This window comes from Amblyraja radiata, chromosome 5 (genome assembly GCF_010909765.2).
Source record: "Amblyraja radiata isolate CabotCenter1 chromosome 5, sAmbRad1.1.pri, whole genome shotgun sequence".
In the NCBI taxonomy this organism is placed as follows: domain Eukaryota; kingdom Metazoa; phylum Chordata; class Chondrichthyes; order Rajiformes; family Rajidae; genus Amblyraja; species Amblyraja radiata.
Window position 1 is genome coordinate 1,342,099 of NC_045960.1, and position 13,628 is coordinate 1,355,726.

Consider the following 13,628-nt stretch of genomic DNA (forward strand, 5'->3'; position numbering starts at 1 on the left):
GACCAGATTTCTCACCACTGATACAAACTACACTTTACGCTGCATCGGAAAAGCATAAATAGTCAAAGACATCTTTCACCACAACCATTATTTCTTCTCCCTCCTCCTGTCGGCAGGCATTATACACGAGTGAAAGCGCACACCACCAGTATCTTTTCCCCGTCAGTTATCGGGCTTCTTAATGGACCTGCATAAGTTGTGGGGCTGGTTAATTCACATTTCCCCATTGAGGACATTGCACTGTATCTCTGGAGCTGATGTGCTACATGGGGAACAAAGACATGGCAGACCAATTGAATAACTACTTTGGTTCTGTCTTCACATAAATAATCTGCCGGAAATAGCAGGGGACCGGGGGTCAAATGAGATGGAGGAACTGAGAGAAATCCAGGTTAGCCGGAAAGTGGTGTTAGGTAAATTGAATGGATTAAAGTCCGATAAATCCCCAGGGCCATATAGGCTCCATCCCAGAGTACTTAAGGAAGTAGCCCCAGAAATAGTGGAAGCATTAGTGATAATTTTTCAAAACTCTTTAGATTCTGGAGTAGTTCCTGAGGATTGGAGGGTAGCTACTGTGACCCCACTTTTTAAAAAGGGAAGGAGAGAGAAAACGGGGAATTACAGGCCAGTTAGTCTAACACTGGTAGTGGGGAAAATGCTAGAATCAGTTATTAAGGATGGGATAGCAGCACATTTGGAAAGTGGTGAATTAATTGGACAAAGTCAGCATGGATTTATGAAAGGTAAATCATGTCTGCCGAATCTTATAGAATTTTTTGAGGATGTAACTAGTAGAGTGGATAAGGGAGAACCAGTGGATGTGTTATATCTGGACTTTCAGAAAGCTTTCGACAAGGTCCCACATAAGAGATTAGTATACAAACTTAAAGCACACGGTATTGGGGGTTCAGTATTGATGTGGATAGAGAACTGGCTGGCAGACAGGAAGCAAAGAGTAGGAGTAAACGGGTCCTTTTCACAATGGCAGTGACTAGTGGGGTACCGCAAGGCTCGGTGCTGGGACCCCAGCTATTTACAATATATATGAATGATTTGGACGAGGGAATTGAATGCAACATCTCCAAGTTTGCGAAGCTGGGGGGCAGTGTTAGCTGTGAGGAGGATGCTAGGAGGCTGCAAGGTGACTTGGATAGGTTGGGTGAGTGGGCAAATGCATGGCAGATGCAATATAATGTGAGGTTATCCACTTTGGTGGCAAAAACAGGAAGTAGACTATTATCTGAATGGTGGCCGATTAGGAAAAGGAGAGATGCAACGAGACCTGGGTGTCATGGTACACCAGTCATTGAAAGTAGGCATGCAGGTGCAGCGGGCAGTGAAGAAAGCGAATGGTATGTTAGCATTCATAGCAAAAGGATTTGAGTATAGGAGCAGGGAGGTTCTACTGCAGTTGTACAGGGTCTTGGTGAGACCACACCTGGAGTATTGCGTACAGTTTTGGTCTCCTAATCTGAGGAAAGACATTATTGCCGTAGAGGGAGTACAGAGAAGGTTCACCAGACTGATTCCTGGGATGTCAGGACTTTCATATGAAGAAAGACTGGATAGACTCGGCTTGTACTCGCTAGAATTTAGAAGATTGTGGGGGGATCTTATAGAAACGTACAAAATTCTTAAGACGTTGGACAGGCTAGATGCAGGAAGATTGTTCCTGATGTTGGGGAAGTCCAGAACAAGGGGTCACAGTTTAAGGATAAGGGGGAAGTCTTTTAGGACCAAGATGAGAAAAACATTTTTTACACAGAGAGTGGTGAATCTGTGGAATTCTCAGCCACAGAAGGTAGTTGAGGCCAGTTCATTGGCTATATTTAAGAGGGAGTTAGTTGTGGCCCTTGTGGCTAAGGGGATCAGGGGGTATGGAGAGAAGGCAGGTACAGGATACTGAGTTGGATGATCAGCCATGATCATATTGAATGGCGGTGCAGGCTCGAAGGGCTGAATGGCCTACTCGTGCACCTATTTTCTATGTTTCTATGTGTCTACATTGCTGAAACTATATTCTGCACTCTGTATCTTGTCATTTGCTCTGTCTCTGGTGCTTGAGTTTGAACTATGCATGGAATATCTGGTCCAATTGGACAACACACAAAACACAGTTTTTTTCATTGTACTTCGGTACATGTAACAATAATAAACCTCATCCTAAACGTGTACCTGAAACCTAATGTGCCTCGAATCTTAATTGTTTACAACTACGCCAAGGCGGTGGGAGGACTCGAATGTTTTAGAAGTGTTGCATCGTCTGTCACTCTAGCTGCACATATTAGAGCAAGGATTTCTGCACCTGCTTGAATGAATCTTTTGTGTTTTTACAAAACTCGAATTCTCCAACAGTGCATTTCTGTTTCTTAGAACCAGGTTTGACCGGAATTATGCAATACGGCTTGCGCAGATGTTGGTCATTCTTACAAATGTAAGGATAAATCGGGGTTTGATGAGAATAAAGAACAATATTCTGCATGGTTTTCTATCACGAACGGCACTCTGCATTATGTAGCTTCTCCTTTGCTCTCTCTATTGAACAGGATTGAACTCTTTGCACCTTAGTTTCTTGGTTTCCTGGTCTTCCAAAATATTCCAAATGCATTTTAAACTGGAGGTAGTGGAGAGAGGACTTAAGCCAGAAAGGGTTCTTGGGGAAAAAGAGGTACCTTAAATGTAGTTGCATCTGGTTGGGTAACTTTAATAGGGTGAAGACTATTCCATGCTTTTCATTCCATCTATATTCCATCTATATATGATACATCTGAAAAGAGCGTATAGCATGCAAAACAAAGATTTCCACTGTACCCCAGTACCCATGACAGTAATAGACCTTACCCTAATAGACCATACTCCTAGCTAACCAAACCTCATAATCCAAGGTGAATAACAACCATGACCAGAGCAGTAATGTTCGTACTATGATGGAGACTAGGATTGGAGACGATTTACGTACGTGGTGAATGGTTGTGAACAACAAATTAACTGTTGGACGAATGCAAACATAATCTGAGAAGAGGGGATAGGAGGAACAACACAGTGAATTTGTAGCTAATGTATTGCAGATTGTATTAATCGTCGGGTTTCTGAAACAGAAGAAGACAGGACATACTCAGAAGTATCAGAGAGTCATACAGCGGGTAAGGCCATTGTTTCAAGTCTTCATGTCTTGGTATATTTTGACGACCAACAGGCATAGTTCCATGTGTAAACACTTCAGATATTGGTATAAAATTATCTTCATCCAAACTGGATATCTCCATACTTGTAATGTAATGACTCCTGCTATCTTTATCTTCAATCAAGGTATGTAATCGAATCTTAGCTTCTTCTCCTGTGATGTTCAGCCTTCTCATCAGGTATTCTGTGCAAAAGATAGTCGAACTTCCGTGATCAAAAAAGCATATGTTTGCAACACTGTATTCGCCTTACTGTTTCTCACATGTACTGGTAAGATAGAAGAATTACAAGCTTCAACCCCGGCCCCAATATGAGCAGTTACTTGAGGCGAGGTGATAGCATCTCTAGTAGTTGGCTTCTTCCCTTGTTCCGTTTGCTCCGGTTCATCTTCTTCTATTTGCTCGGATAGCTCTTCATCTATTTGTTCCAGTTTTTCCTCTTCCCAATGATCTGGTAGCTTCTTTTCAGTGTGAAGTGCTTATCCATGAAACCATTGAATATCTTCACCTTGTATTCCCACAACTGGGTGTGTCTTATGCGTTCTTCCCGAGACGGCTGTGAACACGGCAGCACATTCTGTTTCTTTCCAACCTCTTGGCAGAGGTTCAATAGTTGGCTCATATTAGATGTCACTTTGATTGCGTTCTGCACAGATTCCATTAGTTTCTTCTGTTTCTCAATTAATCTGATAACCTGTTTCCATCAGTTGTTTCTCTCTTTCTCGGTTTTTTTCAGGTAGGCAGCTTGTGTATTATCTGTTTCTTCTCAATACACGAGTTCTCTATAGCTTTCAATTGACTCGTTAACTTGTTCCCATATCGAGTTTTCCTCCTTCAGGCAGGCAGGTTGTCCTTGACTAAGGTTGACTTTGCTACCTTGTGGTTCCTCGGGCATGACTCTTCCTTCGTCTTCTGGCTCCATGATTTTATAGTGGTCTTGGCAGATTGTCAAGTCCTTAAATTGAACCAACAAAGTCTTCCCTAAATTCTGCCCCTACTTTGTGTAAACATTGAGTGGCCATTTTGACAACAATAACAAGCTGATATTGTACACAACATCTCATCAACATTCATGGACTCAAAGTTGACGTTAGTTCAAAAGGAATGCGTGTTATAAAGACTTCAAAACAATTTCCAAGGTCGGTCTCCTTTCTCTAGACAGATTAGAAAAACACTTTTATGCTATCTTCCAAGCTACTGGCTCGCTCTCTGGCTCTTCTTTCAGAAGTCGTTTAAAATTAAAGCTTTTCAGCTTCCAAATTCAAAGAAAGAATTGTCGATGTCTACTCCCAATTTCTTGATAATGTCTTCAGATTTTTAGATGTCAAGTAGCTGTCGATAGACCTCGAGGCCATCTCTAGCCGAGATCTATTGTCTTCAGTTCCTCGGCTGGAACCGGTCTTCTGGCCAAAACCTCTTTCGAGAATTTAGCCAAAACTTCTGTCCCATTCTCTGGGACTGGCTTTCACCCCCCGCCGGAGGTATCCTTTGACTTAATGTAGCAACAGATTTATTTAATAGTTCAAGAGTTTACTCACTCTAGCTGCTAAGTGGTCTGCATAATTAAGGAGAATGTCGTTATACGCATGTGAGCTTTCCGCCAGAGACCTTCAGAGCTTCTTCACAGATAAATCTTCATAACACAGTCTTTTGATTAATAGATTCTTTATTACATAGAAAATAGGTGCAGGAGGAGGCCATTCGGCCCTTCGAGCCAGCACCGCCATTCATTTTGATCAAGGCTGATCATCCCCTAACAATAACCCGTGCCTGCCTTCTCCCCATATCCCTTGACTCCACTAGCCCCTAGAGCTCTATCTAACTCTCTCTTAAATCCATCTCGTAAATCCATCCAGTGACTTGGCCTCCACTGCCCTCTGTGGCAGGGAATTCCATAAATTCACAACTCTCTGGGTGAAAAAGTTTTTTCTCACCTCAGTCTTAAATGACCTCCCCTTTATTCTAAGACTGTGGCCCTTGGTTCTGGACTCGCCCAACATTGGGAACATTTTTCCTGCATCTAGCTTGTCCAGTCCTTTTATAATTGTATATGTTTCTATAAGATACCCCCTCATCCTTCTAAACTCCAGTGAATACAAGCCTAGTCTTTTCAATCTTTCCTCATAAGACAGTCCCGCCATCCCAGGGATCAATCTCGTGAACATACGCTGCACTGCTTCAATCACGAGGATGTCATTCCTCAAATTAGGAGACCAAAACTGTACATAACTCCAGATGTGGTCTCACCAGAGCCCTATACAACTGCAGAAGAACCTCTTTGCTCCTATACTGAAATCCTCTTGTTATGAAGGGCAACATTCCATAGCTTTCTTCACTGCCTGCTGTACCTGCACGCCAACTTTCAGTAACTGGTGTACAAGGACACCCAGGTCTCGCTGTACCTCCCCCTTACCTAACCTAATCCCATTGAGATAATAATCTGCCCCCTTGTTTTTGCCGCCAAAGTGGATAACCTCACATTTATCTATATTATACTGCATCTGCCACGCATCTGCCCACTCACGCAACCTGTCTGAATGAGTGAGGTTGTTGTTGGTGATTATTGTTGATGAAAAACAATAAGGTACATCCAAACTTCTTCTGACTCATACACTATCATCTTCATCGAACTCCAGCTTGTCGCTTTAAAGGTTTAAAAACTCCTCGTGTCTCCGTTACACTCCGCATGGTCAAAGGGTAAACCTTCCCCATGATGGTCCAAAACTAAACTAAAAACTAAGCTTCTGCGTAAGAAACATAGCTCCAAACACGCCCTAAAATACGTCATGAATCCCACCCACAATATAACGGGGAGTCTCAAATTTAAAGACACATGCCATCACCAACGACACACAAATCAAGCCAAATGGCCACTACAACCGGGAACCCCCGTCACTCTCCCTGGAACACTGCGCGGAATCTCAACTGTTGATTGGACAAAGTAGAAATGAGTTTGCTTGAGGTAAGGGTTTGAACGGGAACAAACGTGAGTAGTTGGAGGTGGATGCAGGGACAGCAGATGAGCAAATTATTGTTTTGTGTAGGAAGAAAATGTATATGCTTGTTTAAACTGAAGATAGGCACATAAAGCTGGAGTAACTCGGTGGGTCAGGCAGCATCTCTGGGGAAAAGCAATGGGTGACACCCTTCTTCAGACTGAGAGTCAGGGAAGAGGGGTAAAACAGATAAGGATGGTACTATGAAAAATGATTGGAAGATATACAAAAGATGCGAAATTAAATCAATAACGTCCCCTCCCTCTTTCTCTCCACCCCGCTCTTCCCCTCGCTCTTCTCTTCGCTCTTCACCTCCCGCTTCCCCTCGCTCTACGCCTCGTTCTTCCCCTTGTTCTAACCCTCGCTCGTCCCATAGCTCTTACCTCTTCCCCTCCCTCTGCCACTCCCTCTGCCCCTCCCTCTGCCACTCCCTCTGCCACTCACTCTTCGCCTCCCTCCCCCTTCCTCTCCCTACTCCCCCTTTCTCTCCACACTCCCCCTTCCTCCCCCCCACCTTTCTCTCCCCACTTCCCCTTTCTCTCCCTCTCCCATTCCTCTCCCCCACCTTTCTCCCCGTCTCTCCCCCACCTTCCTCCCCGTCTCTTCCTCTTCCTCCACCCCTCTCCCTATTCCTCTTCCCCATCCTTCCATCATTCTCTGCCTCACTGCCCCTCCACCACAACTCTCGATCCCTCACCCCCTCCATCGGCCCCTCCCTGAGCACGTTTCTCCCCCTCCCGCCTCCCCTCCCTCCGTCCCTCCTTCTGGCGCACCCTATCACTATCACTCTCCTTCCCCCTTCCTCTCTCCTCCCTCTCCCCTACCTCCCCTACCTACCCCTACCTACCCTACTACCTCCCCTTCCTCTGCCTCATCCCCCCTTCCTTTCACCTCCCCAACTCACTTCCCTCATTCTTCTCCTTCCTCAATACGTTCATCTCCCCTTCCCCTCCCTCTCCCCTCCCTCCGCTTCCTCTCCCCCTCCCTCCCGCTTCCTCTCCCCCTCCCTCCCCTTACTCTCCCACTCCCTCCCCTCCATCCCTCTCCCTCACTTGCTCCTCCCTAATCCTCCCTCCACCTCCCTCTCCCTCCCCTCACCCCCCACTCCCCTCACTTTCCCTCTCACTTCACCCCCTCCCTCCTCTCATCCTATTCCCCTTCCTCTCCTCCCCCCCCCCCCCACTTCCTTCCGCTTCCCCACCTCCCTCCCGCTCCCTCCCCTTCCATTCTCACCCTCCATCTCCATTCTCTCACTCCCACTTCCTAACTCCCATGGAGTCATATGTCATACATAGAGTCATAGAGTGATACAGTGTGGAAACAGGCCCTTCGGCCCAATTCGCCCACACCATCCAACAATATCCCCCCCAAGCGCGGCCCCACAGTCGTCACACTTGGCCGCGCTTGATCCATATCCCTCCAAACCTGTCCGATCCATGTACCTGTCCAACTGTTTCGTAAACTACAGGTTAGTCCCACCTTCAACTACCTCTTCTGGCAGCTCGTTCCATACACTCACCACCCTTTGTGTGATAAAGTTACCCCTCGGATTCTTATTAAATATTTTCCCCTTCACCTTGAACCCATGTCCTTTGGTCCTCGATTCCCCTACTCTGGGCAAAATACTCTGTGCATCTACCCAATCGATTCCTCTGATGATTTTGTATATTAAAGGATCTCCCCTCATCCTCCTGCGCTCCATGAAATAGAGACCCAGCCTAAACCTCTCCTTATAGTTCACACCCCCCAGTCCTGGCAACATCCTCATAAATCTTTTCTGATCCCTTTCAAGCTTCACAATATATTCCCTATAACACTGACAGACATCGCCAGTGTGACAGTCCATCAGTATTACCGCGACGTTTGTCAGTCCATCAGTACTGTCCAACAGTGTGTCACTCCATCAGCTCCACAACATAGTGTGTCAGTCCATCAGCTCCACAACGCAGATTGTCAGTCCATCAGCTCCACAACACACAGTGTCAGTCCATCAGCTCCACAACACATCGTGTCAGTCCATCAGCTCCACAACACATAGTGTCAGTCCATCAGCTCCACAACACATAGTGTCAGTCCATCAGCTCCACAACGCAGAGTGTCAGTCCATCAGTACCATGCCCCAGTGGGTCACGCCATCAATCCTATCCCACAGTATGTCAATAGTTCAGTACTTCCCGACAGTGCGTTATTCGATCAGTGCTACCCTACAGTGTATCACTCCATCAATACAACCCCACAATGATTCACTCCATCAGCACTACCCCACGTCTGTCACTCCAACAAAATTACCCCCACAGTATGCCACTCCATCAGTATAACCCCTGTGTGTTACTCCATCAGTGCTACCCCACAATAGCTTAGTACATCAGTACTACCCCAGATTATGTCACTCCACCAATAATACTCCACAGTGTGTCACTCTATCATCACTACTCTGCCGTGTATCTCTCCATCAGTACTACCCCACAGTGTGGCACTCCATCAGTACTACCCCACAGTGTGGCACTCCATCAGTACTACCCCACAGTGTGGCACTCCATCAGTACTACCCCACAGTGTGTCTCTCCATCAGAACTACCTCACAGGTTATCACTACATTACTACTACCCCACAGTGTGGCACTCCATCAGTACCACGGGGACATTTGTCACCCCATCAGGACTTTATTACAGAATGTCACTCCATTAGTGTTACCATGCATTTTATCACTTCATCAGTACCACCTCACAATGTGTCACTCCGTCAGTAATGCACCATAGTGTGTCACTCCATCAGTACTACCGCACAATGTACCACTCCATCGGTACAAACCCACAATGATTCACTCTATCATCACTACTCCACCGTCTGTCACTCCAAAAGTACGACCCCGCAGTGTGTCACTCTATCAGTACTACACAGTGTCTCTCCATCAGTACTGCCCTACAGTGTGTTACTCAATCAGAACTACTTCACAGGTTATCACTATATTAGTAGTACTCCACAGTGCGTCACCCCATCAGTACCACGGCGAAGTTTGTCACTCCATCAGGACTACCCAAAAGAGTCACTCAATTAGTGCTAACATACATTTTATCACTTCATGAGAGCTACTATACAGCGTGACACTTCACGAGAATCGCCGCACAATGTCACTCCATCAGTATGTGTCGCACAATCAGACCTACCACAGATTGTGTCACTCCATCAATTCTCCCGCCAATGTGTCGCTCCATCAATACTACCCCCACTGTGTAATTCCATCTGTAGCACCACACAGTGTATTACTCCATCAGTACTACCCCACCCCGTGTGTCATTCCAAAAAAACTACTCCTGAGTGTCAGTCCATCAGCACTACCCCAAAGTGTGTCACTCAATCAGCACCACCCCTGATTTTGCGACTTCATCAGTACTGCCCCTCAGTGTGTCACTCCGTCAGAACTACCTCACAAGTTACCTCTCCATCAGTGCTACCCCACAGTGTGTCACTCCATCAGTACCACGCCGAAGTTTGTCACTCCATCAGTGATATCCCAGTACGGCCCCAAAGTGTGTCACATCATCAGTACTACCCAGACGTTTGTCACTCCATCAGGACTACTCCACAGCGTGTCACTCCATCAGTGCTATCGCTAATTGTGTTTAATTGCATCAGTGCGACTCCCCAGTATGTCAATCCATCTGTACTTCCCCACAGTGTGTCAGTCCATCAGTAATACCCCGAAGTTTGTCACTCCATCAGTACTATCCCAGCGTGCAACTCTGTCAGCTGTCACACAGTGACAGTCCATCATTACTATCCACAGTGTGTCACCCCATCAGTCCTATCCCACAGTATGCCACAACATCAGTACTTACACACAGTGCGTCACTCCATTAGTGTTACCCCACAGTGTATCACTCCATCTGTACTACTCCACAGTGTGACATTCCATCAGCACTACCCCACAATGTGTTAGTACATCAGTGCTCACCCACAGTTTGTCAATCCTTCCTTACCATCTCACAGTGTGTCACTCAATCAGTACTATCCCACAGTGTGTCACTCAATCAGTACTGCCTCACAGCGCATCAATCCATCAGCACTACCCCACTGAATGTCGTTACGTCAGTACTACCCCAGATTATGTCACTCCATCAGTACGACCTCGCAGTGAATCACTCCATCAGTACCACCCCACAGAGTGTCACCATCAGAACCAACCCACAGTGTGCCTTTCCATCAGTAATACCCCACAGTGTATGATCCCTTGAGCGCTACTCCACAGTGTAACTCCACCAGTACTACTCCACAGAGTGTCACTCCATCAGATCCACCCCACTGTTTGTCACTCCATCAGAACCTCCGCGTAAGGTGTTACCATCAGAACGAGCTGCGAAGTTATCACTCCAGTAGTATTACCCCACAGAGTGTCACTCCATCATTACTGCCCCAAAGTGTGTCCCTCCATCAGAACTACCCCCGAATGTGTCATTCATCAGTACTACACTACAGTGTGTCACCTCAACAATATAACTCCACATTGTGTTGCCCCATCGGTATTACACCAAACTATGCTGGTCCATCAGGCCAATCACAGAGCGTGACAGCCCATTATTACTGGCCCGCATTCTGTCCTTCCATCAGTACTACCCCACAATGTTTCCCTCCTTAGAACGGAGACGAGGAAACACTTTTTCTCACAGAGAGTGGTGAGTCTGTGAAATTCTCTGACTCAGAGGGCGGTGGAGGCAGGTTCTCTGGATGCTTTCAAGAGAGAGCTAGATAGGGCTCTTAAAAATAGCGGAGTCAGGGGATATGGGGAGAAGGCAGGAACGGGGTACTGATTAGGGATGATCAGCCATGATCACATTGAATGGTGGTGCTGGCACGAAGGGCCGAATGGCCTACTCCTGCACCTATTGTCTATTGTCCATCAGATTTACCTTAAGTGTATCATTCCATCGATAATACCCCACAGTGTGTCACTCCATCAGTCGTACCCCGACGTAAGCAACTCCATCAGGAATACTGCACAGTGTGTCAGTCCATCGCTGTTATCACAAAGTGTGTCACTCTATCACTGTTATTTCCCATTATGTCACTCCATCTGCACTACCCCACAGTGTGCCAGTCCATCAGATTACCGCACAATCAGCACTTCCCCACCGTCTGTCACTCCAACAATACTACCCAACAGTTGGTCACTCCATCAGTACTACCACACGGTGTGTTTCTCCATTAGTACCACTCCGAGGTTTGTGACTCCACCAGGAATAACCTACAGAGTGTCACTCCATTAGTGCTACCATACATTATATCACACATTTAGCACTACTCCACAGCATGATACTACATGAGTACCACCCCACAGTGTGTCACTCCATCAATTATCCCCCTCAGAGTGTCACTCCAAAAATACTACCTCTAGTGCGCCATTCCGTCTATACTACCACACTGTGTATTACTCCATTAGTACTACCCCGCCCCATGTGTCAGTTCAAAAATATTACCCCAGAGTGTCACTCCATCAGTACTTTCCCAAAGTGTGTCGCTCAAGCAGCGCTACCCCACAGTGTGTCACTCCATCAAAACTACCTCATAGGTTATCACTCCATCAGTACTACCCCACAGTGTGTCACTCCATCAGTAGCATGCCGAGGTTTGTCACTCCATCAGGCCTACTCTATAGAGCGTGTTGGAAAGAACAGCAGATACTGGTTGAAATCGAAGCTAGACACTAAATGCTGGAGTAACTCAGCGGGACGGGCAGCATTTCTGGAACTCAGGAATTGGTGATTTTTCGGGTCGAGACCTTTCTTCAGACTGATGTCAGGGGAGTGGGCGTTACAGAGATAAAATGTAGTCGGAGACAGTGAGACTGGTAGGAGAACTGGGAAGGGAGGTGGAGAGTGACTGAAAGCAAGGGCTACTTGAAGTTAGAGAAGTCAATGTTCATACCGCTGGGGTGTAAGCTACCCAACCGAAATATGAGGTGCTATTCCTCCAAATTGCGCTGGGCCTCACTCTGGCAATGGAGGAGGCCCAGGACAGAAAAGGTCAGTTTGGGAATGGGAGGAGTAGTTACTGTGTTGAGCAGCCGTTAGCCGTCGCATACAGGATATAATCCTCCATCATTTTCGCAACCACCATTTTGTCCACACCTTTCTGTTTTCCACAGAGACCGTTCCCTTCGCAACTCCCTGGTCAATCTTTCCTTCCCACTCAAACCACCCCCTCCCCAGCTACTTTCAACTGCAACCGCAGGAGATGCAACGCCTGTCCCCACACCTCCACCCTCGACTCTATCCAGGGACACCTACAGTCCTTTCGGGTGAGGCAGAGATTCACTTGCACCCCCTCCAACCTCATCTACTGTATCCGCTGTTCCAGGTGTGGAATGTTGCATATCGGCGAGACCGACGATCGTTTCTCTCAACACCATTGCTCAGTCCGCCTAAACCTACCTAACCTCCCGGTTTCACAACTATTTAACACACTCTCTCATTCCCATATTGACTTTTCTGTCCTCCTCCAATTTCAGAGTGAGGCCCAGCGCAAATTGGAGGAACATCACCTCATAATTGGTTTGGTAGTTTATACCCCAGCCGTAAGAACGTTGACTTCTCAAACTTGAAGTAACCTTTGCTTTCCCTCTCTGTCCATCCACTTCCTCTTCCCAGTTCTCCCATCTGTCTTACTGTCTCTGACTACATTCTACCGTTGTCCCGCCCCCTCCCCTGACATCAGTCTGAAGAAGGGTCTCGCCCGAAACGTCACCTATTCCTTTTCAACAGAGATACTGCCTGTCCCACTGATTTATTCCAGCATTTTGTTTCTATGTCGCCTACAGAGTGGCACTCCATTCGTACTACCATACATTGTATCACTTCATCAGTCCTACATGAGTACCACCCCACAATGAGTCAACCCATCAATAATGCACAATAGTATGTCACTCCATCAATGCTCCCGCTCAGCATGTCTTTCCATCAATACTAATCTCAATGTGTCATTCCATCTGTACTACCACACAGTGTATTACCCCACCCGCGTGACATCATCAACCCCGCAACTCGGGCGGGAGAAGTCGCGTTGCGGAAGCTCCGAAAAGCTCCGAAAATGGACCCGGGAGCTCCCGGTGTCACCGTCCATCGGGCCTGCGGCTGGAGCCTCCGAAGCACCGGGGTCGGGCCGCAGCAGCGCGCCACCGCCGCTCCCCACGCTCCGAACTCGGCCAGCTCCACGACTGGAGCCCCAGGTCGTTCCGGTTGGAGGCAGCTCCACGGTGCTAGGCCCCAACGCCAACGGAGACCCAACAGAGAATGGTCGGGTCCTCCGTACAGGGGAAAGATTTTAAAAGTTTCCCCACCCACCCCCACATGGCCAGTTAAAAAAAAACACTATAAACTACACTCAAACGAGACAAAAAATAATAAAAGACTGACGGACTCCAGAGGCCGCTGCGACAAGGGTCGCGCCGCCCACC

The 13,628-nt window shown here is 47.1% G+C and overlaps 1 long non-coding RNA gene across 1 annotated transcript; it reads right to left on the reverse strand.

Annotated features, from left to right (window-relative positions):
* Nucleotides 1-6,459: 6,459 nt before the first annotated feature.
* Nucleotides 6,460-12,769, reverse strand: LOC116972796. Its single transcript, XR_004411878.1, has 3 exons — nt 12,758-12,769; nt 6,671-6,677; nt 6,460-6,490 (listed from the first exon to the last, which is right to left on the reverse strand). It is a non-coding gene; the product is annotated as an uncharacterized LOC116972796 (long non-coding RNA).
* Nucleotides 12,770-13,628: the final 859 nt, after the last annotated feature.